The sequence below is a fragment of the Lissotriton vulgaris genome, chromosome 1_1 (assembly GCF_964263255.1).
Source record: "Lissotriton vulgaris chromosome 1_1, aLisVul1.2, whole genome shotgun sequence".
NCBI lineage: Eukaryota > Metazoa > Chordata > Amphibia > Caudata > Salamandridae > Lissotriton > Lissotriton vulgaris.
Window position 1 is genome coordinate 145,124,744 of NC_141685.1, and position 22,922 is coordinate 145,147,665.

At 52.6% G+C, this 22,922-nt stretch overlaps 1 long non-coding RNA gene across 1 annotated transcript in view; it reads right to left on the bottom strand.

The window, feature by feature from the left end:
- The window catches only part of LOC147737850 (uncharacterized), a 42,561-nt gene that overhangs the window by 13,693 nt on the left and 5,946 nt on the right, over positions 1–22,922 (bottom strand). The window lies entirely within an intron of this gene.

The following is a 22,922-nucleotide window of genomic DNA, read 5'->3' on the forward strand; positions in this document are numbered from 1 at the left end:
CCGGGCAGGCTATGCCTGACGAAGGGAGAAACACAGAACCAACCCAGCCTCCAGGACAGGAGCATGAAGGCGAGGAAATGCCCAGACACACTACTACGAGGGGTCCGCGCACACGACCCAAAGAAGCATCAGCAACATACATAAACGCCATGGAGAGCAGAGACTCAAAGGCGACCAGAACTCCCTAGCAGAGCGCAAGCTGTATAACAGCTACGACTACCCCACATAGTGTACGTTAAGTCCCAAGACAAGGGAACCCTCTTTGGAAGAAACTTCCGCAGCAGAGGAAAAAACAAAAGAGCCACGGGGGAAAAACCCACAGAAGACTTGTTAAGCAGCCCAAAACAAAAACAGAAGGCCTAATCTCAGGGCCAATTATGTGCAGATAACTCAAGCAAACACACACACAGTCAACAAAGGGCCGTCCAGCAGCCAACAATGCCACAGTCTCAGCAAGGAGGACTCGAGTGGCCATAAAACACACCTCACAGCCAGGGCAGCCTGCCCAAAAGAAGGTCCAAGACCCAGATAAACTCAGCAGTAACTGAGGGGGAGAAGGTGGAGGAGGAGAAAGAGGAGGAGGAGGACTGAGCCCTGCCAAGAACCTCTGGATGGCGGAATCTGCTGGGGCATGGAATAACAGAGTGCTATTGAATGGAAGATCAACCAGCCACTTCTGAACATTTTCAGGGAACACACCATCTCGAAGCTAAGCATGCCGACCAAGGGCGACCGAGGAAGCCATGCCATGGCCCAGCACCTCCGAGATGTCCAGAGCGGAGCGGAGAATAAACGCCGCTAGCTCCCGTCCATCCAACGCATGATGGCGTAAGTTGACCTGAACAGTCTCCTGTGAAGCAGTGGATCCCATGGACTCAGCAGAGTCCCACAGAGAAGAGGCGGCCCTAGCCAACACTCATAAGGTGTTAAGGGCCCGCAAAGCGTCGCTGGTCGAGGCAAACATGTTGTGCCCTCAAGTCCAGCCAGCGTACCTACCGGGACGGCGGAGACAACAGTGGCGGCAGGGAGGGAAAAACAGCCCGCAAAAGTGGACTGGAGGCAGAGGGGTGGAGGGAAAGACACGCCGAGTCACTTGGCGTTGGAAGGTGCCATTGCAGGAGGTGTTGGGGCACCGGATCGCCTGTGGCGGGACGCCCCCAGGTCCCCATCAGGGAAGAAAGGAGCGAACCCTCAAAGGGTAGCAATAGCTTCCTCCCACCAGAGCCCTGGGGGAGAACCTCCAAAAGGTGGTCTGCCGGGAAATGAGCAAGCGGGTCACCAATGCGCAGAATACCCACAGCCGTGGACACTGCGTGAGCGAAGGCCGCATCCGCCTTCTTAGGGCCCTGCAGTGGAGAAGCAGTTCCTCCGTGGGATACAGCTGTAAACTAAGACGCCTGTCCCCGAAGCCAAGCGGGGCGGGGCGAGCAAAGACCAGACCTGGAAGTTCGAAGGAGGAACCGAAGAGTGGGGGACCTGTTGCACCCCCGGAAAACGCTGCGGCATTAGTAATGGTGGGGAGCTGCCCATTGATGACGCCGGTGAAAAAGCCATTTACCGGCCTGCCTCCGGTGAGGATGACGCCAGCAGGCACCCAACCTCCGGAGAAGAGGGAGCACCCTGAGACCTACTTTGGTGATTTGCGCGCTTAATAAGAATGTCTGACTATGACTATGACTATCCGAAGCCGAATCCGCAACTCAATGTCTGTCCGGTGTCGTAGAGTCTGCAGCCCGAGGCAGGACGTCATCACCATCCGGCGCCGAAGGAGACGCCGGACAGGGCTCCTCCAAATCACGCAGCGCCGGAGACCGGAGCCGAAGTGGCCAAGGGGCGCCGCCGGATCGGCACCGACTCGACCTCTGACGAGGCAGCCGCCTGCGTGGAGGGATGAGAGGGACCAGGGGAGTGACAAGAAGCCCTCTGCTAGCCTCGGCCCAGAATGTGACGTAGGTGGTCCGCCGACGCATGCAGCGCCGCCAGGGCCGATTCAATCTCCGACTCGACCTCCGATGAGGCAGCTTCCTGCGTGGCGGGACGAGAGGGGCCCGGAGGGGGACAAAGGGCCCCGTCCAGCCACGACCCAGAGCAGGATGAGCGGGTCTACCGACCCCTGTGGCGCCACCAGGGCCAGCAGGCGCCGGCGCCGTAGCGGCGTCAGCTCAGCCGTGGTAAAGGTTGTCGCCTGTCTAGAGGGCGGAGTGGGGCTGTGCGACCCGAGCCCCGGTGACCTCCCGCGTCACCACAGGGACTTGCGCAGGAGTTTGCGTGATCCGAAAGAGGGACCCCCGAAGGTCCGCACCCCAACAGCATCACATCCTCCAATCCTGGAGCCGAGCCAGTCGGTGCCAGAGCCGCCGGCGACGCCGCAGAGGGCCCAGGCAATGCAAGGGATCCGCCGACGTCCCAGCATGGGAAGGAGCAGGAGACACCAGCGAGGCCTGCAAAGTCGCCGCATATGTCTCCATCTGGGCTCTCAACGCCCCCTCACTGGGAAACCGTAGATAGGAGGACGACACGCAGGGCCGCATCACCCGCGGAGAGCTCACACCCCCGGCAGGCTGAACACCAGCACCCGGGGACAAGCTGCAACACTTACTCACTGGGGAGCGGCGCTCGTGCGACATCGGAGAGGGATGAGGACGCCGACGAGTACGGCCGCTTCTGAAACAGTCTGCCAAGGCTGATCGAGGGGAAGAAGCCGATCTTGAGCGACGTGCCGAGAGTAGTTTCTTCCGGCGCTCCCGTCTTGACTTCGGCTTCAACTGTTGGCACGCCTCACAATCAGTGGTGCCGTGATCTTCCCCTAACACCACATGCAAATGAGGTGAGGGTCCATTGCCGACATAAGGCGCACACACGATGTGCAAGTCTTAAAGCCCGAAGGCATTCACACACTGTTCCACCAAAAAATATCACAATGATGAAAGAAAAAGGGCCCAAACAGGGACCGGATCCAAAGAAAAAACTGACATAGGCGCACCGGGGTGGGACTTATGTGACCTCGCTTACACGGACGACGCCTGGGCGGAGTCGCGTGATGCTGTCTCCCTGGCGCACAGGGATGCTGTGGCAAAAAGTTTTCCGGATCCTGGGGATAATTCTACGTTAAGGAATCTACTGCTAGTAGTCTCTATCAGATACTGAGGCTTGTGTGTTTAGTACAGGTTTAATCTTATGGTGTGTGTGTGGGTTTATTTGAACCCTGTGGTTTACTCTGCACTTGTTGTTTATGTGGTGTTGTCACACCCTTGTAATTATAAAAGGTATGTTACAGGTGACCAGGTGTCTCTTGCTCGCGACTTCTGAAGAAGTAATAGTGCACAGTTAACAGCAGCAACATGCAAAGTGTCAAGAGCCTGATTTAGAGTTCGCTGGGTGAGCTACTGGCAGGGTTACTCAGACACAAACGTGACAGATATCCTGGCCGTCGTGTTACAAGCACTACTGAATATGATATAGGGGAACCTTGTTTCTTTCTTTCATACTTTCTATTTCTCTTGTTTTCATTATCTTTATTACTCTTTTTTTTCTCTTTCTTATTGCTTTGTCTGTTTCTCTCTATTCCTGGTTTATATTTCTTTCATTTCTTAATTTAAGAGTGCTCAGCCTGGGGGCGCGGCTTGGCGCACGGCAAGATGGCAGCGCTGTAGTGCTGCTCCACGGGCCACCGTGCAATATCCTGAAATATCCTGCCCTATCGGAGACAGATGCTTGCCTGTTTGGAACGGAGCGGACTGTGTTCATAAACTGCTACCAAGCGTGGGGTCTACGGAGACTGAGGTGAGTCGCGGTGCTTAGTTAAGTGGCACCGGACATCGCCCCCGGCTCCGGGCACAGTACGGAGTGTGGCTGCAGTGAGGCCCATCGGACGCTGCTGGGGAACACTACAGGTCCACGCAACCACCGAAACAGCGGAGGAGACTGTGCCCAGTGTACAGGACGCGAAGGACCGCCGCGAGCGGACCTCGAGATTCATGCAGCCGGGGTGAGTGAACCACTGCGGGGAGGCGGCCGGCTCCCATAGTAGGCCACTGTGAAGCTGCTTACTCCACCTCCCGACTCCCGGCATGGACGATTAGTTGCCAGTTAGAGTCCGCAATTGAAGTGACTGTTGCCCCTGTGTTGTACCGTCCCCCCTTTTAGATCACAGTGGGGGAACATCTAAGAACTGCTGTGGGCGGCCCTCGAGTTTCGCGCTGGTGAGCGGGGCTCCAGAGAGCCGGGCACCATCACCAGGTCAGCGCCCTGCTCTTGAGGGTGCACTAGGCCGCGACCCTCGAGGCTGGGACTTTGGTATTGACCGATTGGGCAACAGTGGAAGGGTCCTTAGCCATCACTGGGACCTCACCCCTGCCCGTATGGACATGTGTGTGGAGCCACTCCGTTGGGATCCACCGGATGGGAGATTGTGAGTGTCCTTATACACTCACATGTCGACTTATATGTCGACTTGCTTGCGCCTCACCTCTTGGCAGTGTATGCGGAGGGGCATGAGGTTGGCCATCTCCCTCCATCCCTCCGGCAGGCACTTATTATCACCCTGATGAAGAAAGATAAAGACGCATCACGGTGTGAATCGTATCGCCCCTTATCCTTGATTAACATTGACGCCAAAGTCCTCGCTAAAATATACATCCTTTAATGCCCCTACTGGTTTTACCAGACCAGTCTGGCTTCATCCCGGACCGCTCCACGTCTTGGAATCTCAGGACGATTTTTGCCATGTTCCATGTGCTGAACCCCGAGTTGCCTGCTGTGGCTGTGCTACTGGATGCAGCCAAGGCGTTCGACTCCATCGAATGGAAATACATGCTTTCCATGTTGTACAGGATGGGATTCCCCCCTGTGTTTGTCCGGTGGGTTCAAATTTTGTATACAGTCTCCTTGGCAAGGGTGCGAGTGGGTGGCTTCACATCTGCTCCGTTCACTATACAAGGGGGCACTTGACAGGGGTGCCCCTTATCCCCTTTCCTTTTTGCCATTGTGCTAGAAACCCTTGCCTGTAGAATTCGCCAAACACACAGGGCGGGGGCTTTGAACTTTAATAATAGGCCAGTGGGCATATCTGCGTATGCAGACGACATGGTTCTATACATTCGTGAACCATAGCTATATCTATTGCAGGTCATCCGTGAATATGTCCGTTATGGGCTGTACTCTGGTCTCACCATTAATTGGGAGAAATCTGTCAAGCTTCCCCTCACACCTGCCACTAAATCGCCCCAGGTTGACTATCCCTTGCTGTGGTCAGAGGATCCTGTGAAATATCTGGGCATCTGGATCCATAGTGACCCCGTGACGGTTGTCCTCGAAAATTATGGGAGGGCTTACACTGACCTGGTACACCTAATTGATAGATGGGTGGGGTTACCTTTATCACTAGCGGACCGCATAGCTGTCATCAAAATGGTGATACTGCCTAAATTACTGTATCTGTTCAGTAATATTCCTATCCGCTTAAACAAGCAATTTTTGAAAACGGTGCAAACACAATTGCTCCGCTTGGCGTGGGGCGCGAAGCCACCCAGAATTGGCTGGTCCTCACTTACATTGCCTTTTGATACAGGGGGGTTCTGTGCTCCTGACTTCTTCGTATACTACCTACGCGGACTGGCCCAATACGCATATTTTTGGTTTCGGCCGCATGATTTTATTCCTCATGTGCCGGTTGAGGAGGGGGATGCCGGCGAGATACCTTTGCATGGCATTATTACACAAGTGCATAGATTGACGCCCAAATCGGAAATAAATACCATTGATGCCACGGTCTCTGCATGGCAAGCTATAGGCCGGAGGACACATAAACTGCCGCTCCTAACATGCCTATTGAGGGGCATAGTGCCCTATCGGTTGCGCGAGAGCGCGGGGCGCTTCGTGCACTCAAAGAGGCAGGCATTTCGATGATGGGTGATCTTTATAGAGATGGGACATATATTACTGGGGAAGATTTGAGCTTTATATCCAATCCTACACCGTTGTTTACTTATACCTGCTATCGTCTGTGCAGAGCTGTCAGGGATTACTATACTACATTTCCAAGTAGCTGCAATTGGTTGTGACGGCAGCCTCCAGGAAACATCTACTCACTAAACTTTATCGGGTGGTGCAGGAAGAATTGGTGCTCCCGGAAGACAAGAGTCTGGCAAGATGGAACAGGGTTTTAGATACACAGGTCACGTTGGAAATGTGGGGACAGATTTGTGGTCTGACGGGAAAGCTGTCAGCTAATAGTAATTTACGCATTATACACCTTAAATTCCTCCATCAAACATACCACACACCCGCACGCTTACACAAAATAGGACTTAGAGATACTTAGAGATACTAGTTGTTGCAGACGATACTAGTTGTTGCAGACGATGTGGACAGGAGGAGGCAGATTTCGTTCATTTAGCATGGCACTGCCAGGGTGTGCACAGATACCGGATAGAGGAGCTGGAGATGGTTTACACGATGACTGGTCAAGTGCTGGACTGCACCCCACTGCTCTGCTTATTGGGATATGTACCTTCAGTGCAGGATGTGATGGGACGCTTTGTGAGAATTGCTATATTGCTGGCAAAGAGAAGGGTTCTGTTCACGTGGGATGGGAAGCGAGGCCCGGCAGCTGCCAAATCGTTAACTGATATGGTGTATTGTCTGGCGCAATTGTCCCTCTATGAAGAAGAACTTCCAATGAGATCACGACCTAAAGACATCTGGGCCCCATTACGAGAATACTTGTTGACCCGTAGTGAGCAGACTGAAGATGCGGTCAATGCTCCTTCAGACTGACGGGAGAACTGTTTCAGTCAAAGACTGTAGCCACTGAACTGCAACCCCACAGGGCAAGGATGTGTTCTAGTCCTGATATACGTATCCACCAGCGAGATGTATGTGTATGTAGGTATGTGTGGTTTCTTATATATCGCACTTATCACCTTACAGGTATCAAGGCGCTTGCTTTGGGAACCCGTCCTGGATTTTCCCTGTGAGATAGCCCCTACTGGGCACCCCCAAGGTGAAAGCCAGGCATCCCGCTGCGGGGGCCGTTGTGGAGATTGAGCAAGCTATTGCCCAGAGTTGCAGAGTGTGAACCCCTGATTTGAGTAGGCCCCGAAGCGAGAATTATCGCGTCTGTGGACATTTGAGCTCAAGACCCTGCCGCGTCGGGAATTGAACCCTGGTCCCGGGTCTGACCTCGGCTTCAGGGTCTGCCTCCTCTAACCCGTGAGCCACACTTCTCCACCCAGATGGGTCAAATCATGCTAATGTGTGGTCAACAATGCAGAACTAGGCCCGGGCTGGGGGTGGGAATGGGGGGATGCTCTTCAGTTGTTGGTTTTTGTATTGATTATGACTATGTATGCCGACTGTAATTCTCAGGTACGTATCTGACATGTCAGTTTTTTTTTCTTTTTGTTTTTGCATTAAAATCAATAAAAAAAAGTCAAAATAAATAAATACATAAAAGAGTGCTTAGCCTCCTAAAGCATTTTATTCATTTATTTGTATTTCTTCTTTCCTGTCACGGGGATGACTGCACAGATATCCTTATAAGTAGGATCTTCTGCATTCTGCATGAACCTATTTACTAATGGTCCTAATTGAAGGTGTCATTTAGAAGCTAAACATATGTTTCTTATGTGAGGTAGGGAGGGTATGTGTGAGAGAGATAGAGAGAGAGAGTGTGTGTGTCTGTCTGTCTATGTCTGAGTATGTGCGAGTACTTGAGCGTGGGGAGTCGGCTCAAAAAGAGGTATAACGTGCAGAGAGTCCAGCGGATCCCCAGAGGTAAACAGAGGCTAAAGTAGATAATACTAATGCTCTTTGTGGTAGTGTGGGGGAGCAGTTAGACGTATACGAGGGATTGTTTTAAGCATTTGTTGTACACACAGTGGCAATAAATGACACACACTGGTGTACACACAGTGGTAATAAATGACACACACTCAATGAATAAATCTGAGACCAATTTATAAAATGACACTTGGTCAGATTTATTTTGCGGACCCACAGAATTTCATCTAGAGTAAATACGTTTTGCAATAGAAATTCTGTTCAATATAAAAAGTGAACAATTAGTGCATTTTCCAGACTTTGTAATGTTAACCTATGGGGTGAAGAAAACATTCAACATACGTATAGGCAACATCTACTTACAAGACCATTCTTCGGAAGTTAAAGTTAGGATTGGACAAGGTTCAGTTCAGAACCAACAGTGCACCACTAGCGGCACATGGGGTGCCCAGGTGCAAGTGCAAGTTCAAGGTTGGAAACCCAATACAAATTAAGGGGGACTGGGACAATCGGACAGAGGCTGCTTACAGGTAAGTAACAGCGGCTTGTGGGAACTAGTCTCTGGGGGTTGAGGCCAACACTGGTGTTGAACAGGCCACGTGAAGGGCTGGCTCCCTCCCCGCATGACAGGGCCCGAGCCCCGGCCCTCCAGGTGTTACCCACAAAAGCCACCCGCTTCCCGTCCCATACGGGACTCCTGCCCCGGACCTCTCTGCATCGCGGGGCCGAATCCCTACCGGTCCCCCGCGCCCGGCCTGGCAGCCATCTTGGACATTGCACCACGAGGCCGCGTGGCCTCAGATCGACCCTAAACCTGGGCCTGGCCAGGCCCCGACATCCCGGCACCACCATCCACCCAGGAGGTGAGCGGACCACTTGGCAGGTCAATGGGAGAAAGAAGTGTCGATGGCTCTCCCCCGCCAGGTGCCGATCGCCCCAGCTCCCCCGGGCGCTGGCTCCACCCCCCTGTTGGGTGTCTGGACTCCCTCATCCCGGACCTCCCGACCTCCAAGTGCGAGGGTCCGGACATAAAAGGGCGCCAGACCTATAACTGGGGCAGCTCCAGAGCAGGAAGGCAGTTGTATCCTGGAGTCGAGAGACGCAGTGAAGAACTCATCCTTGCCGGACTACTGGCGCTGCCGTAGCCCTGCCTTGCGAACTACCGTCCTGCCTGCTGGCGCTGCCGCAACCTTCTGAAACCTTCATCCTCGTCGGGACCTGCTGGCGCTGCCGCGGACCGTTGCAACCACCATCTTCTCCTGAACCTGCTGGCGCCGCCGCGGACCGTCGCTACCTTCGATCATCTCGGGACCTGCTGGCTCCGCCGCGGCCCGACCCTCTAGAACACCGAGCTCGAGGATTGTGAGCTATCCATCAAACCATCGCATCTACCAGATTGGTAATAAGACTGTCCCGCTACCCCCTTTCCCATTCAAGAGACCAGAATCGAGGGGACCCCTGAGTCCAGACCTCCTTGTACCATTTCACCGTACTTTGAGATTGCATATAAAGAACGTTAAACCTTAGCTTGTGTAGTGTACGTCTGTGGGGGGGAAGTTACTTGTCTGTACGATCGCTGGAGACGGCTCTCCCTGGAGACCTCTCCCCTTGTCCTCGGCCGACCCTCCCGGTCCGTCTAACAACTGGACATGGCCCAAGGCAGCACCATGACTACACCACACCACCAGCGACAGAGGTTGCAAGACAACACAGCATCAAAGACCGGCCAAGTTGGAAAAAGTATGAAGGCTCAGGCCAGTAGGCCGGTCGAAGGAAACCAAAAGCTGTAATGGTAAGTTTCGATTCTCGGGAACGTAGCAACACCCTTTGTCCTCTTCACCAAAGCCCAGAACGGATGGTTGCAAGGGTGCCTTTTGGTGTCGGAAAAGGCATACCAAAGCACGTTAAGGTTGAGGGGGTCTCCTTGCAGAGGCTGCAGGTAACGTTGAGTCCAGACGAGGTCAGCTCATGGTGGACTCTCGCTCTAGACTGACTGGGAGCGATCCTCTAGAAAGGAGCTAATCTAACTAAGGGCTGAGCCCTGAATGCCAGCCTCCTTGACACGGTCCACCAAGATCCCATGGTCGGCCGTGTCAAAGGCAACCGAGAGATCCAACAGCACCAGGGCCTGAGGAGTACCTCTGTCAGCCCTCTCTCAAGTCCAATACCGCCAGTATTACGGTCTCCATTGAGTGGGCAGGCCGAAAGCCAGCTTGGTGTGAGTCGGTATAGTTGGACTGTTCAATAAAATTGGACAGGCATTTCACCACAGGAACAGGAGCAAAGAGATTGGGCGGTAATTCAACAGGATCTGGGGGTCTGCCCCTGATTTCTTCAGAAGGGGAACCACAATTGCATCTTTAAAGGCCTTAGGGACACAACTCTAGAATGGGGACTCATTCAGAAGAGAGAGGGCTGGTCCTGGGAGGCCGGTGAAGGCTTCTTTTAGGATGTGTGGTGGGCAGCAGTCCGTAGGGGATACAGATTTTACTTTAGACAAAAGGTCCTGGAACACCTGTGTACAGTAGTTCTCTGCAATCTTCTCTGCTGGTGCACATCGGTAGTGCTGGCTCTTCTTAGGTCATCAGGAACTGAAGTTGAGAGACTGGGGATGCTGCCTGAAAACTAGATTTAAGGGTGTTACAAGGGAGTGACAGGTGGTGTCCAATGGGCCCTTTGCCTGGGGTGTCTACGCCCTCTAACATGCCCACCTTCTGTGAGAGGAGGACACAGTCCTAGCCCTAACTGGATAAGCCCCATCATCTTCAAGATGGTGGGCACTGAAAAGTGAACTTGACCTAGCCTCCAGCACCCGAGGGGTATAGTTGGCAGAGGGGGGCACATCTCCTCTTCTATCAAAGGTTTCCCACCTGTCCTGCTGCCAAAAAGGGGGTGAGGACAGGATGGAGGCCAGCTCCTTCGAACAGGAGAGGCTGGGGTTGCCTTACAAAGGCGGCAAGACCTTTGAAGCTCCCCACCACGGATGGCTCTTCCTGTCCAGTGGGAGATGTGAACACCTCCACCCTGGAAAGGCATTGTTCTCAGTCTCAGAGTGCGCAGGCACTCTCCCCTGAGGTCAGAACACACTCTGGTGGTAGCAGGCAGGCTCAGGCCAGTCAATGACCACACTAAGGATTGGTAGGTTTCAGGGGACCCCGCTAAGGGGCCCTATGTGTGCAATTTTTAATAAAAATTTACACTGGAATCGGTGCAAGTTTATTATGTTGAGATGCTTGGTGCCAAACATCACATATTTCAGTGAAGCCATCATGGAGCTGCGAACTCATAATGACAAGTGTCCAGCCTATGTACTTGCTATGGGGAGAGGATGTGGTGCAGCAGCCAGAGCTGCCGACTTGGGCACCCATCAATGATGAGGCAACCTTCGACGAGGCATCTGTCGACGAAGCAGGTAGAGCCTTGAGAGCCATCGACCGTCTCGTCGGCGAGGAGGCATCCAACGACGACCGACCGGAGACAGTACTCTTTTTCATCGACCACGAAGTGAGGGAGGTGGCAGACAAGCGAGGCTTCACCGACACCATGACAAACATCGACGGAGAGGACGCGAATTAAATAATCATTGTAGGTTGAGGAGAAGAGAAGGAGGAAGTCGTCGTTGTAGCAGTGGCGACGGAAGTCTTCGTCGACGAGGAACCCATTTTTTAGGCAAATTTGACTCAGGAAGAGACTTAGAAGCCTGAGACTTAGTGGCAAATCTCGGAGGCGTAGAGGTCATAAGTAGTCCCTTAGAAGGAGCAGGAGCCCTTTTTGAGGAAGAAGTCTGGCCTTCATGAGTAGAGGTGTGGTCTTTCTTGAGCACCTTAGCCTTAGCTCCCAGGACACCCCCGCACCGCACGGCCACCAGCTGCTGTGTGTGCCCCTCCTTCCCGCTGCTGCACTCAGCCTCGCTGAGCCTGCAGCCACGACCCCGCCCCCCGCTGCCCTAGCGGGATCGCATTGTCTACCTTGTGCTTAACTTGTTTTTCCTCCCGTGTAACACTGTTTCATGTATCCCCCTGAGCTTCTGACTTTGTGCTATTTTCCTCTGTGCTGTTATTTGCCCTTGTGCCCCTGTGATTTTGTACTTTTCCTCCGTGTTGTCTCCCCTTGTGCCCCTGTGCGCCCTGCTCCCCGCTTCCCGCTGCCGTGCTCGCGGCCACGCCCCCTTTTCTTCTGTACCCTCCCCGCTCCCGCCTCCCAGCTCCTCCCTCCCTCCCACTTGGCCATAAATGGCGACCGTGCGGCGCAGGTGAGTGTGACCTGCTCCCAGGACACCCCCGCACCGCACGGCCACCAGCTGCTGTGTGTGCCCCTCCTTCCCGCTGCTGCACTCAGCCTCGCTGAGCCTGCAGCCACGACCCCGCCCCCCCGCTGCCCTAGCGGGATCGCATTGTCTACCTTGTGCTTAACTTGTTTTTCCTCCCGTGTAACACTGTTTCTTGTATCCCCCTGAGCTTCTGACTTTGTGCTATTTTGCTCCGTGCTGTTATTTGCCCTTGTGCCCCTGTGATTTTGTACTTTTCCTCCGTGTTGTTGTCTCCCCTTGTCCCCCTGTGCCCCCCGCCCCGCTCCCCGCTTCCCGTCGCCGTGCTCGCGGCCACGCCCCCTTTTCTTCTGTACCCTCCCCGCTCCCGCCTCCCAGCTCCTCCCTCCCTCCCACTTCGCCATAAATGGCGACCGGGCGTACTCGCAGTGTTGACACGCAGTGGGCGCGCCGATTGTGTAAGCCCGTCTGCGCCCGTCCGCGCCTGGACCGCGCCCAGCGCCAGGCCCCCTGTCCCCCGCAGACCCCAGCCCACCCGCCGGACGTACGACGCCGTCACCCTCAACGCACTCAACACCGGCCGAATCCCGGGATGCTACCGAGCCACCCCGAGACGCACCCACGGACCCTTCAGCTGTCACTCCTGCAAGTTCACCTGCATCCGGACCTGCACCACACCAGCACCCACCAAACCGAACACCAGCAGCAACCACCTGAAGTGCATCCTGCTCAACACCCGCTCCGTCTACAAACACGCCATCAAACTCTGGAACCTCCTCGACACCACATCGCCAGACATTGCCTTCCTCACGGAAACCTGGATGAACGCCTCCTCAGCGCCCGACATCGCCATCGCCATCCTGGAGGGCTACAAGATCACCCGGAGAGACCGCGCCAATTAGACGGGAGGAGGCATCGCCATCATCCACAGGAACACCATCCGCATCACGACCAACACCGACGACACCCTGACAACCGCCGAACACCTGCACTTCCAGATCCACACCGACCCCAAGACCACCCTCAGAGGCTCCCTCATCTACAGACCCCCGGGACCACGCACACAATTCAGCGAAGACATAGCCGACTTCATCAGCCCGCACGCCCTCCCCTCCGCTGACTACATCCTCCTCGGGGACCTCAACTTCCACCTGGAGAACAACAACGACCGCAACACCACCACCCTGCTCGACAACCTCGACAACCTCGGACTCAAGCAGCTGGTGACCACCCCCACCCACTACGCCGGACACACACTCGACGCCGTCTTCTCATCCAGCAAGGACATCGCCTTCAGCCACGCCACCGGACTCCACTGGACGGACCACAGCTGCGTCCACTTCAGCTTCAGAAGAACCACGATCCACCACCACCAGCAACAGGTTGCACGAAGAAGCTGGAACAAGATCACGGCCGACCAACTCGCCGCATCCCTGAGCTAGCACCCTCCCGCCAGCTCAGCGAACCCCAGCCAGGCCGCCGACAACCTCACGAAGTGGATCAGCATATGCGCAGACGACCTCGCCCCACTGAGGACTCCGCCCAGCAGACCCGGCAGCAAGAAGGCCCCATGGTTCACCGACGAACTCAAGAGCTCCAAGAAGATCTGCCGAGCCCTCGAGAGAGCCTGGAGAAGAGACCCAACACCGGACAACATGACCACCCTCAAGCTCGCCACCCGAAAGCACCATCAACTGATCCACGCCACCAAGAAAACAGCATTCAAGGAGCGGCTGGACAACAACGCACACAACAGCAAGGAACTCTTCAACATCGTGAAAGAGCTCTTCAACCCCAACGCCGGAAACAACGACATCACACCATCGCAGGACCTCTGCAACTCCCTCGCCTCCTACTTCCAGAACAAGATCGCTGACATACACAACAGCTTCAGCACACAAACAACGCTCCCCACGACCGCACCAACGCCCCCCACCACCACCCTCAGCGCCTGGACCCCGATCAGCACCGAAGACACCATCCGCACGATGAACTCCATCCACTACGGATCCCCCACCAACCCCTGCCCTCACCACGTCTTCAACAAGGCCGACCCCGTCATCGCACCCCACCTGCGGGACATCATCAACACCTCCTTCGACACCGCCACCTTCCCTGAGAGCTGGAAGCACGCCGAACTCAGCGCTCTACTAAAGAAACCAACAGCGGACCCCACCGAACTCAAAAACTACCGCCCAATCTCGCTCCTCCCGTTTCCAGCCAAAGTCATCGAGAAGACCGTCAACAAGCAACTGGCCGCCTTCCTTGAGACGAATGGATCCCTCGACCCCTCACAGTCGGGCTTCAGGGCCAACCACAGCACCGAGACCACCCTCATCGCTGCCACCGATGACATCCGAGCCCTGCTCGACAACGGAGAAACAGCGGCCCTCATCCTCCTAGACCTCTCCGCAGCATTCGACACTGTCTGCCACCGCACCCTAGTGCAGCGCCTCAGCAACGTCGGAATCCAGGAGAAGGCACTAGAATGGATCATCTCCTTCCTCGCCGGAAGGACACAGAGAGTCCGCCTACCCCCGTTCAGGTCAGAGGCCACCGAAGTCATCTGCGGCGTTCCTCAAGGCTCCTCCAGCCCCACCCTCTTCAATATCTACATGAGCCCCCTTGCGGCCATCGCACGCCAACACAACCTCAACATCATCTCCTACGCCGACGACACACAGCTGATCCTCTCCCTCACCAACGACCCCACCACCGCCACAACCAACCTTCACGAAGGGATGCAAGACGTAGCCGAGTGGATGATGACCAGCCGCCTGAAACTGAACTCAGACAAGACGGAAGTTCTCATCCTGGGCTCCTCGCCCTCCGCCTGGGACGACTCCTGGTGGCCCCCCGCCCTGGGCACCGCACCCAAACCGACAGACCACGCACGCAACCTGGGCTTCATCCTGGACTCCTCCCTCTCCATGACCAGACAAGTCAACGCCGTCTCCTCGTCCTGCTTCAATATCCTGCGCAAGCTACGTAAGATCTTCCGGTGGATCCCCACCGAGACCAGGAAGACGGTCACCCAGGCCCTCGTCACCAGCCGACTGGACTACGGCAACGCCCTCTACGCCGGAACCACCGCCAAGCTCCAGAAGAGACTCCAGCGAATCCAGAACGCCTCAGCCAGACTCATCCTCGAAATCCCCCGACACAGCCACATCTCCGGACATCTGAGAGATCTGCACTGGCTCCCGGTCAACAAGAGAATCACCTTCCGTCTCCTCACCCACGCACACAAAGCCCTACACAACCAAGGCCCGAGATACCTCAACAACCGCATCAACTTCTACACTCCCACACGCCAGCTCCGATCGACCAGCCACGCCCTCGCCGCCGTCCCCCGCATCCAAAGAGCCACAACAGGAGGAAGGTCCTTCTCCTACCTGGCCGCCAAGACCTGGAACTCCCTCCCGACCCCCCTCCGCCTGACCCAAGACCACCTCGCCTTCAGGAAGCTGCTCAAGACCTGGCTGTTCGAGCAGTTGCGGACCACCCCTCCCCAAGCGCCTTGAGACCCTCCGGGTGAGTAGTGCGCGATATAAATGTCTTTGATTGATTGATTGATTAGCAGATACCATCTCCGCCTCACTAGCCCTCTTCTTAGAGATGACAGTCCTGAGAGAGGAATCACTCTCAACATCTGATAAGGGATTATCCGTGGTCTTGAGTTTCTGTAACCACAGAAGTAGACTTCCCTCTCTGTCTCTTAAAGTCTTTTGAAGAAAAGTCCAGCAGATTTTACAATCTCTCACCTGATGTTCAGGGTGGAGGCAGTAGATACATTTTTTGTGGGGGTCTTTGGAATGAAAGCGGAGTTTCCCACAAGACTCACAGTGTCTGATGAGTGACCTCTTTCTAGTAGACAAAGCAGTGAAGACGGGTTTCTGAAGAGAAAAGGTAGAGGGACTGAGCAGCGCTCAGGGAGACTCCCTTCACACGACGTGGGGTAGAACATCTGAGAGCCTGAGCCTCTGAGGAGAAGGTTCCAGAGGGTGCGGTCGCCTGATTGGCTGGAGTTTGTACCATATCTAATGACTTGGACAAGTTATTAAAGTGACACGTTTTTTCCTATTAACGTCCATGTTACAATACTTCCTATTGCTCTTTTAGCTATGCTTTCGCTATACTATTGCTATATTGCTATTCTATGTCCCGTGGGACTCCCACTTCGACGACGGGGAATGATTCAAGCATGTGAATCTATGAAAGATACCCCATTACTGGAGAACAGCAGATTTCTCACAACTGAAGCTCTTAGCCAAGTTGCTTTAGCCTTAGTCATCTCTCACATTGACTACACTAACTCTTTACTTTGGCATTCCGGCATATCAATCGAAAAGACTGCAACTAGTGCCAAACCAGGCTGCTAGAGTAATCGATCGCCAGCCAAGAATGCAGTATGTCACCCCTCTTATGAAAAAGTTACATTGGCTTCTGGTAGTCGAACGCAGTGCATTCAAGTTGGGATGCCTCCTCTTTAAAGCGCTCCATGGAAACTGCCCAGTGTCTGTATCTACTCAGATCCAGAGATATATCCACATTCAGGATCTTAGATCTTCCCATTTGAATCCCCTAGCTACTCCATCCTTTAAACGCTAGAAATTGGGGGGAATAAGATTTGCGGTCCTGGCCCCTCAATTTTGGAATTCTCTCTCTCGGGACATTAGATCGATGATATCATATCCTCAATTTTGGAAACTATTAAAGACCTGGCTCTTTCGCCAGGCTTATGAATGAAATACTTAGCGGCAGGACTCCCTTGTCCGCAGCGCCCGGAAACCTTGTGGTGTGCGCGCGCTTTATAAGTCTTTATTAGACAACGCACAGTCCAGTTCACTATTTGGGCATTCTTTTGGAAGTCAGTTCTGTGAGGGGTTCCACAATGGCGCCATAATCCCTCACAAACCTCCTACAGTACCAGGGAAGCCAAGGAAGGCTCTCACTTGAGTCTGGGTAGTTGGAGCCACCCAGTCCAGAATCGTCTAGATCTTGGGGTGTAAGGGTTGAACCTGGTCTCCACTCACCAGGCGACCCAAGTATGCAACCTTTCCCTGCCCTATCTGACACTTGAATGCCTTGATAACGAGGCCTGCACTTCTCAGAGCCCACAGTACTTTCCTAAGGTGGATCAGGTGATCCTGCCAGGTGGAGCTAAAGACAGCAATAGTGTGTAGAAATGCTGCATTCAAGGATTCCAATCCAGCAAGGGCTTAGTTCACCAACCTTTGAAAAGTGGCAGATGCATTTTTCAAACCAAAGGGCATTACAGTGAACTGATAATACCCATCTGGGGTTGAAAATGCAGATATTTATTTTGCTCCTGGAGTCGTCAGACCTATATGCCAGTACTCTGATGTGAGATCAAACATACTCAGATACTTGGCTGAGTGGTACTATACCTGGCAGATATTGGCAGCCATCGGCAACCCCAGTACACGGCCTATCCCTGCTGATGAGGGGTAATACCCCGAAACACGTGTCCAGGGATGGCGAAGACAGCGAAGATAGCATAAGATCGAAAGATGATGCATCGTGAACACTTTACTACATTGACCAGAGTCCTTAGGGGCGACACCGCCGGTGTGTGAGTAGTGTGCGACCCCACCCCCATTTGTAACTTTAAAGCTCCCGTGAGCAGTGGGCTGACGAGCCTGGGATCCCGCACCTACGCGCCTGAGTGGTACTATACCTGGCAGATATTGGCAGCCATTGGCAACCCCAGTACACGGCCTATCCCTGCTGATGAGGGGTAATACCCCGAAACACGTGTCCAGGGATGGCGAAGACAGCGAAGATAGCAGAAGATCGAAAGATGATGCATCGTGAACACTTTACTACATTGACCAGAGTCCTTAGGGGCGACACCGCCGGTGTGTGAGTAGTGTGCGACCCCACCCCCATTTGTAACTTTAAAGCTCCCGTGAGCAGTGGGCTGACGAGCCTGGGATCCCGCACCTACGCGCCTGAGTGGTACTATACCTGGCAGATATTGGCAGCCATCGGCAACCTCAGTACACGGCCTATCCCTCCTGATGAGGGGTAATACCCCGAAACACGTGTCCAGGGATGGCGAAGACAGCGAAGATAGCAGAAGATCGAAAGATGATGCATTGTGAACACTTTACTACATTGACCAGAGTCCTAGGGGCGACACCGCCGGTGTGTGAGTAGTGTGCGACCCCACCCCCATTTGTAACTCAGATACTTGGCTGCTCCCAACCTGTCAATAAGTTAATCTGCCCATGGAATTTGGCATGCATCAGTTTTGATCACAGCATTCACGCCCCAATAGTCCACACAAAACCTCATTTCTTTCTTACCATCCTGGCTATGAGGCTTGGGGATTAAGACAACTGGGCAGGTCCAGGGGCTCTCAGAAGGCTTTAGAACTCCCAATTTCAGCATCATGCTTACTTCAGCTTTGATGCTCTCTTTCACATGTTCGGCCGGCCTGTATGTTTTATTCTCGAAAGGTAGCCTTTCATCAGCGTCTACAGCATGGATACACCAGCTAGTCTGGCGACAGGTCAAAAAGAAGAGCTCAGCAAACTGATTTAGGACTTGCCTGCAATCAGTCTCCTGATGGGCAGGTAGGGTGTCTGACAAGACCACACCTTCCACTGACCCATCTTTTGATTGCTGGACAGGTCAGGGGCAGGTTCACTCTTTGCTTCCTGATCCTCATCTGTAACCATGAGCATGGTCACATTTGCCATGTCATAGTAGGGTGTAAGGCGGTTGAGATGGACGACCCTCTTATGGTTCCTGTCTGAGCCAGGGTCTACCAGGTAGGTGACCACCAGTTTTCTTTCTAGGATAGGGTAGGGTCCACTCCACTTACCTTGCAGAGCCCTAGGAGTCACAGGCCCCAAAACCCACACCATCTGCCCTGGATGGAACTCAATCATAGCAGCCTGTTGGCATTACCAGAGCTTCTGGAGCTAGGCTGGCCACGACGTTTTTGCTTGCTATTTCCACGTACTCATACATCCTGGAGCAAAAGCCAAACACATAGTCCACTATATCTGCTAAGGTTCAACAAGAGGTTTCTCCAATCCCTCTTTCACAAGGCACAGTGGTACCGACAGGAAACCCAAACAGAAGTTAGGATAAGGAGGACCCTACTCCTTTCTGTGGCCCTTCCAATAGGCAAAAAGCAGGCAGGGAAGTAAGACATCCCTTCTTCTTTTGAGTTTTTCAGGAAGTCCACCGATCATGCCCTTCATGGTCTTGTTAAACCTTTCAACACGGCCATTACACATAGAGTGGCTTTGGCCACACTGACCAGGACGTATGCAGCGGGGGATTTGGACCCCTAATATTATGCCGTTCAATTTCAACACGCAGCTCGATTGCTCAACACAGTCCCTAGTTGGGAAATTCGGCTCTCGGCGGGAATGGTGGATGCTGGTTGTCTTCCAGAGCTGCTAATGGAAGAATCGGGAACACCAAGAGATAATCCATATATTGTGCGACAAACGGCCAGAGTATGGCATTGGTTTGTAGGGAGAGTACTTAAGCGCGCACCATTCCATAGGGAGCTCCTAATCTAGATATTAAAACCAATCAGGCAGATGGCACTCAGTATGTCCTTCAAGGCATGGAGTGAGGGGGGTGTGAGCAATAAGGTGAATTGTACCCAGATGAGACTTATCCCCTTTAAACATGCCCGCAAAGAGTTTGGTCTAAGCCAGGGGCAATTTTTACAACATGCGTGCTTGGCAGACACAACTAAGCACAACTGGCCATGCTGTCCGACAGCTCCGCCGCATACTCCAACCCTTGAGATACTGCTAACCTATGGTGTGTGTAGACACCTAATTATGCATCTTTAAAGAACAATGCGATCAGATACAGTAGGCACTACACACAGGCCCGAGAGGCCTGGAATTTAGACTTTGACATTCCAATGGAAGATCAAGACTGGCAGCAGGCCTGTGAACTAATACGCATGGTTTCTAGTAATGCCCATTTTCGACTGATACATTATAATTTTCTGCGAAGAACCTACTAAACGGCACAAGACCTTCATCGAATGGTCGGGTCTTGGCCAGATATATGCTTGCGCTGCAACATTGTGAGGGCTGATTTCGTACATTAACCATGGTCCTGCGATGCAATACACTCCTTCTAGCAACAAGCTGTCGAAGAAATGGTGCATGCCACACAACTAAGTATTGAGCTGACACCCAAATGCTGTTTATTAGGCCTGTTTAGATGTCAGAAGGGCGCAAGATAACCTATACATTTGGTCTGTCGCCTATGGTACTGGCATGACGTAGAATTGCAATCACATGACTGCCCCAGCATGCCCCAGCGATTGTGCTCTGGCACCGAGATGAGCTTCTTCTCATGCTGAACGCTTTGATGCTGCCTCTCTTGTCATCGAGCCTGATGATCGGGTAGAGTCCTCTTGGACCGAAACGACTTACAAGGGCCGCAGTCTTCCTTCTTGTGCTCCGGAGAGAGGAACAAGTTACAAACTTGATGTACGTCGGTGGAGGGTACTTGGTGTGGCACTCAGGACAGAAATAGAATGGAGTCCGTTCCATTTGCAGATGGCTGGCCCTACGCAGCAAGGCCCGACGGTTGCCCACAAGGTTTTCTATCAAAAATGGAGAGTTTTCCAAACTATTTGAAACGAGGAGAACAGGGAAACGTGTACTGAAACAATACAGTTGAGGGTAGAGTGGACTGCGCACTGAGGGGAACCCGAAGAGCGGTTTCGGAGTGCAGCAATATGCACCCGAACCCGTTTGGGGTAAAAAACAATCTAACAATGGAGTCAATGCCCATGTGCACTATCACCGAAAGGTGGTCACCTTACCTCGTGATTGGAAAGACTTCTTCAAAGATAAACAACTTGCAAACATCCGGACCCAACACAAGATGGCAGGAGTATGCAAAGCATGTGCATCTACAGCATACATGCCCAGAACAGAGGATTAATGGCCCTAAATCCCTGCCGTGGTATCTTGTCATGTCGTGGCTAAGTGTGCCATGTGATGTGGCAGGCTATAGTGCTTGGTGTGATTTGGTCATTTTTGAAAGGTGGAGTACTGAAGGCTTAGGCATTTTTTTATTTTCTTTGTTTTTGGGATCGTGTGATATAGTGCGGTACCTACTGTATGAAGTAAGTAAATAATTGCTATTATACAGTAAGGATGTGGGGTGAGTGTATTTAGGGCCGAAGCCTTGCTGATTATATGCAGAATAACAGGTCCGGGAAGTCACTGCTGACTAGAGCAAGTTAGCACCTGCACAGGCCTTGGGCATTGATCCTATTGAGGATAATATGTGACGGGCCAATGGTGACTGGAGCTGGCTAGCAAGAACGCTGGCCTCTGGTATTCATTACAAGCAGGGTAACAATACATGTCAATATTGACTGGAACTGATTGGCAGTAGAGTTGACCTCTGGTTTTGAATATTTGCAGGATTTAAGGTACAGGGGTCACTACTGACTGGAGTTACTTAGCAGGATAATAGGTCTCAGGGAGCCAATACTGACTGAAGCTGGTTAGTATGATCACTAGTCCCAAGGTGCTACTAATGACTCAAGTTGGCTAGAATGATAACAGGTCCCAGGGGCCAGTACTAACAGGAGCTGGCTAGTAGGCTTACATACAGGTCCAAGGGGCCACTACTGACTGGAGCTAGCTAAAAGAATAACAGGCCCAAGGGTGGTGGGGACCGGAGTTGGCTAGAAGCATTGACGACCTTTGGTATTGATTAAATGCAGGATTCCAGGTCACAGGAGGCACTGCTGAATACAGCTGGATAGCAGCAGTGGTGGCCTCTAGGAAGAAGGAATTGAGAAAGCATACCTGGATATACTGGTTTCTTTAACACCGATAACTGGTTACACATGAATGCCACACATGCATTGATATATTACATTACCAAATTACAATATTCTTATATTAATTTGATGCGACTGTTCGCCTTCATATGCCTGCAAAGTTACATGATTCTATTAGGCCCAGAACCGTTTTATTTAGTGATGTCCATCTCCACACTTTCCGGCACCTTGTCGTAAATTGAATATTGACAAACAGAAGTGTTATTTCCAGAAACAGTGAATTCTGCAGCTGTTCTGTGTATCTTTTATCTGCACCTCACGGACTCCTCACATTCCTCTCGAGAGAAGGTCCTGCCTCCTACTCATTAGTGTTGTTTTAGTAACTGTTTCTATCACGTGTTCATGTTTCATTGACTTGTATTAGGAGAAAAGTGTATAAAAATGCATTGTGTAGCATTAGCATTATATACTCCAACTTGCTTTAGGGTGGATGCTCTCGTCCATTGCAAAGACAATTGTCACTTGTTAGTTTGCTTGGCCTTTTGCTATTTTTGCATTACATTTATGATAGATGTGTTGGCCTCCAGGTGTGTTGTGTTTTATTTTACATATCATAAGAGATGACGAGGAATATGACAGTCCAGTATACACATTCTTTGTATAAATCAACCCACAGTATACTGTTTTGGAGGTTCAGTCCAACAGACATTATCTCTAACTGAACACCCTAGGAAGCATGTGCTTTTCAAACCAGTTGCCCCCTGATGCGGCGTCCAAGTTATTGAATAAATCAGTTTGTCCTGAATTTTAGGAGGGTTACCGTAACTAGTGCACTCTGTTAGAGAGTGCTCACCTGTGGTAGTAAGATGTTACTAGGCACCTTATCACCTATGCATGGTGCAGGGCTTTGAGTTACAGAGCTCCTCACACTGTGGAGAAGATTAGGTCCCATTTACCCATTTTCCCATATTTGGTCCTGATGAAATACCAACAGATTGCTCCATGACTACACAAGGAATGAACAAAGTTGACCTGAAGTATAGACCCCAGCTTACCCGC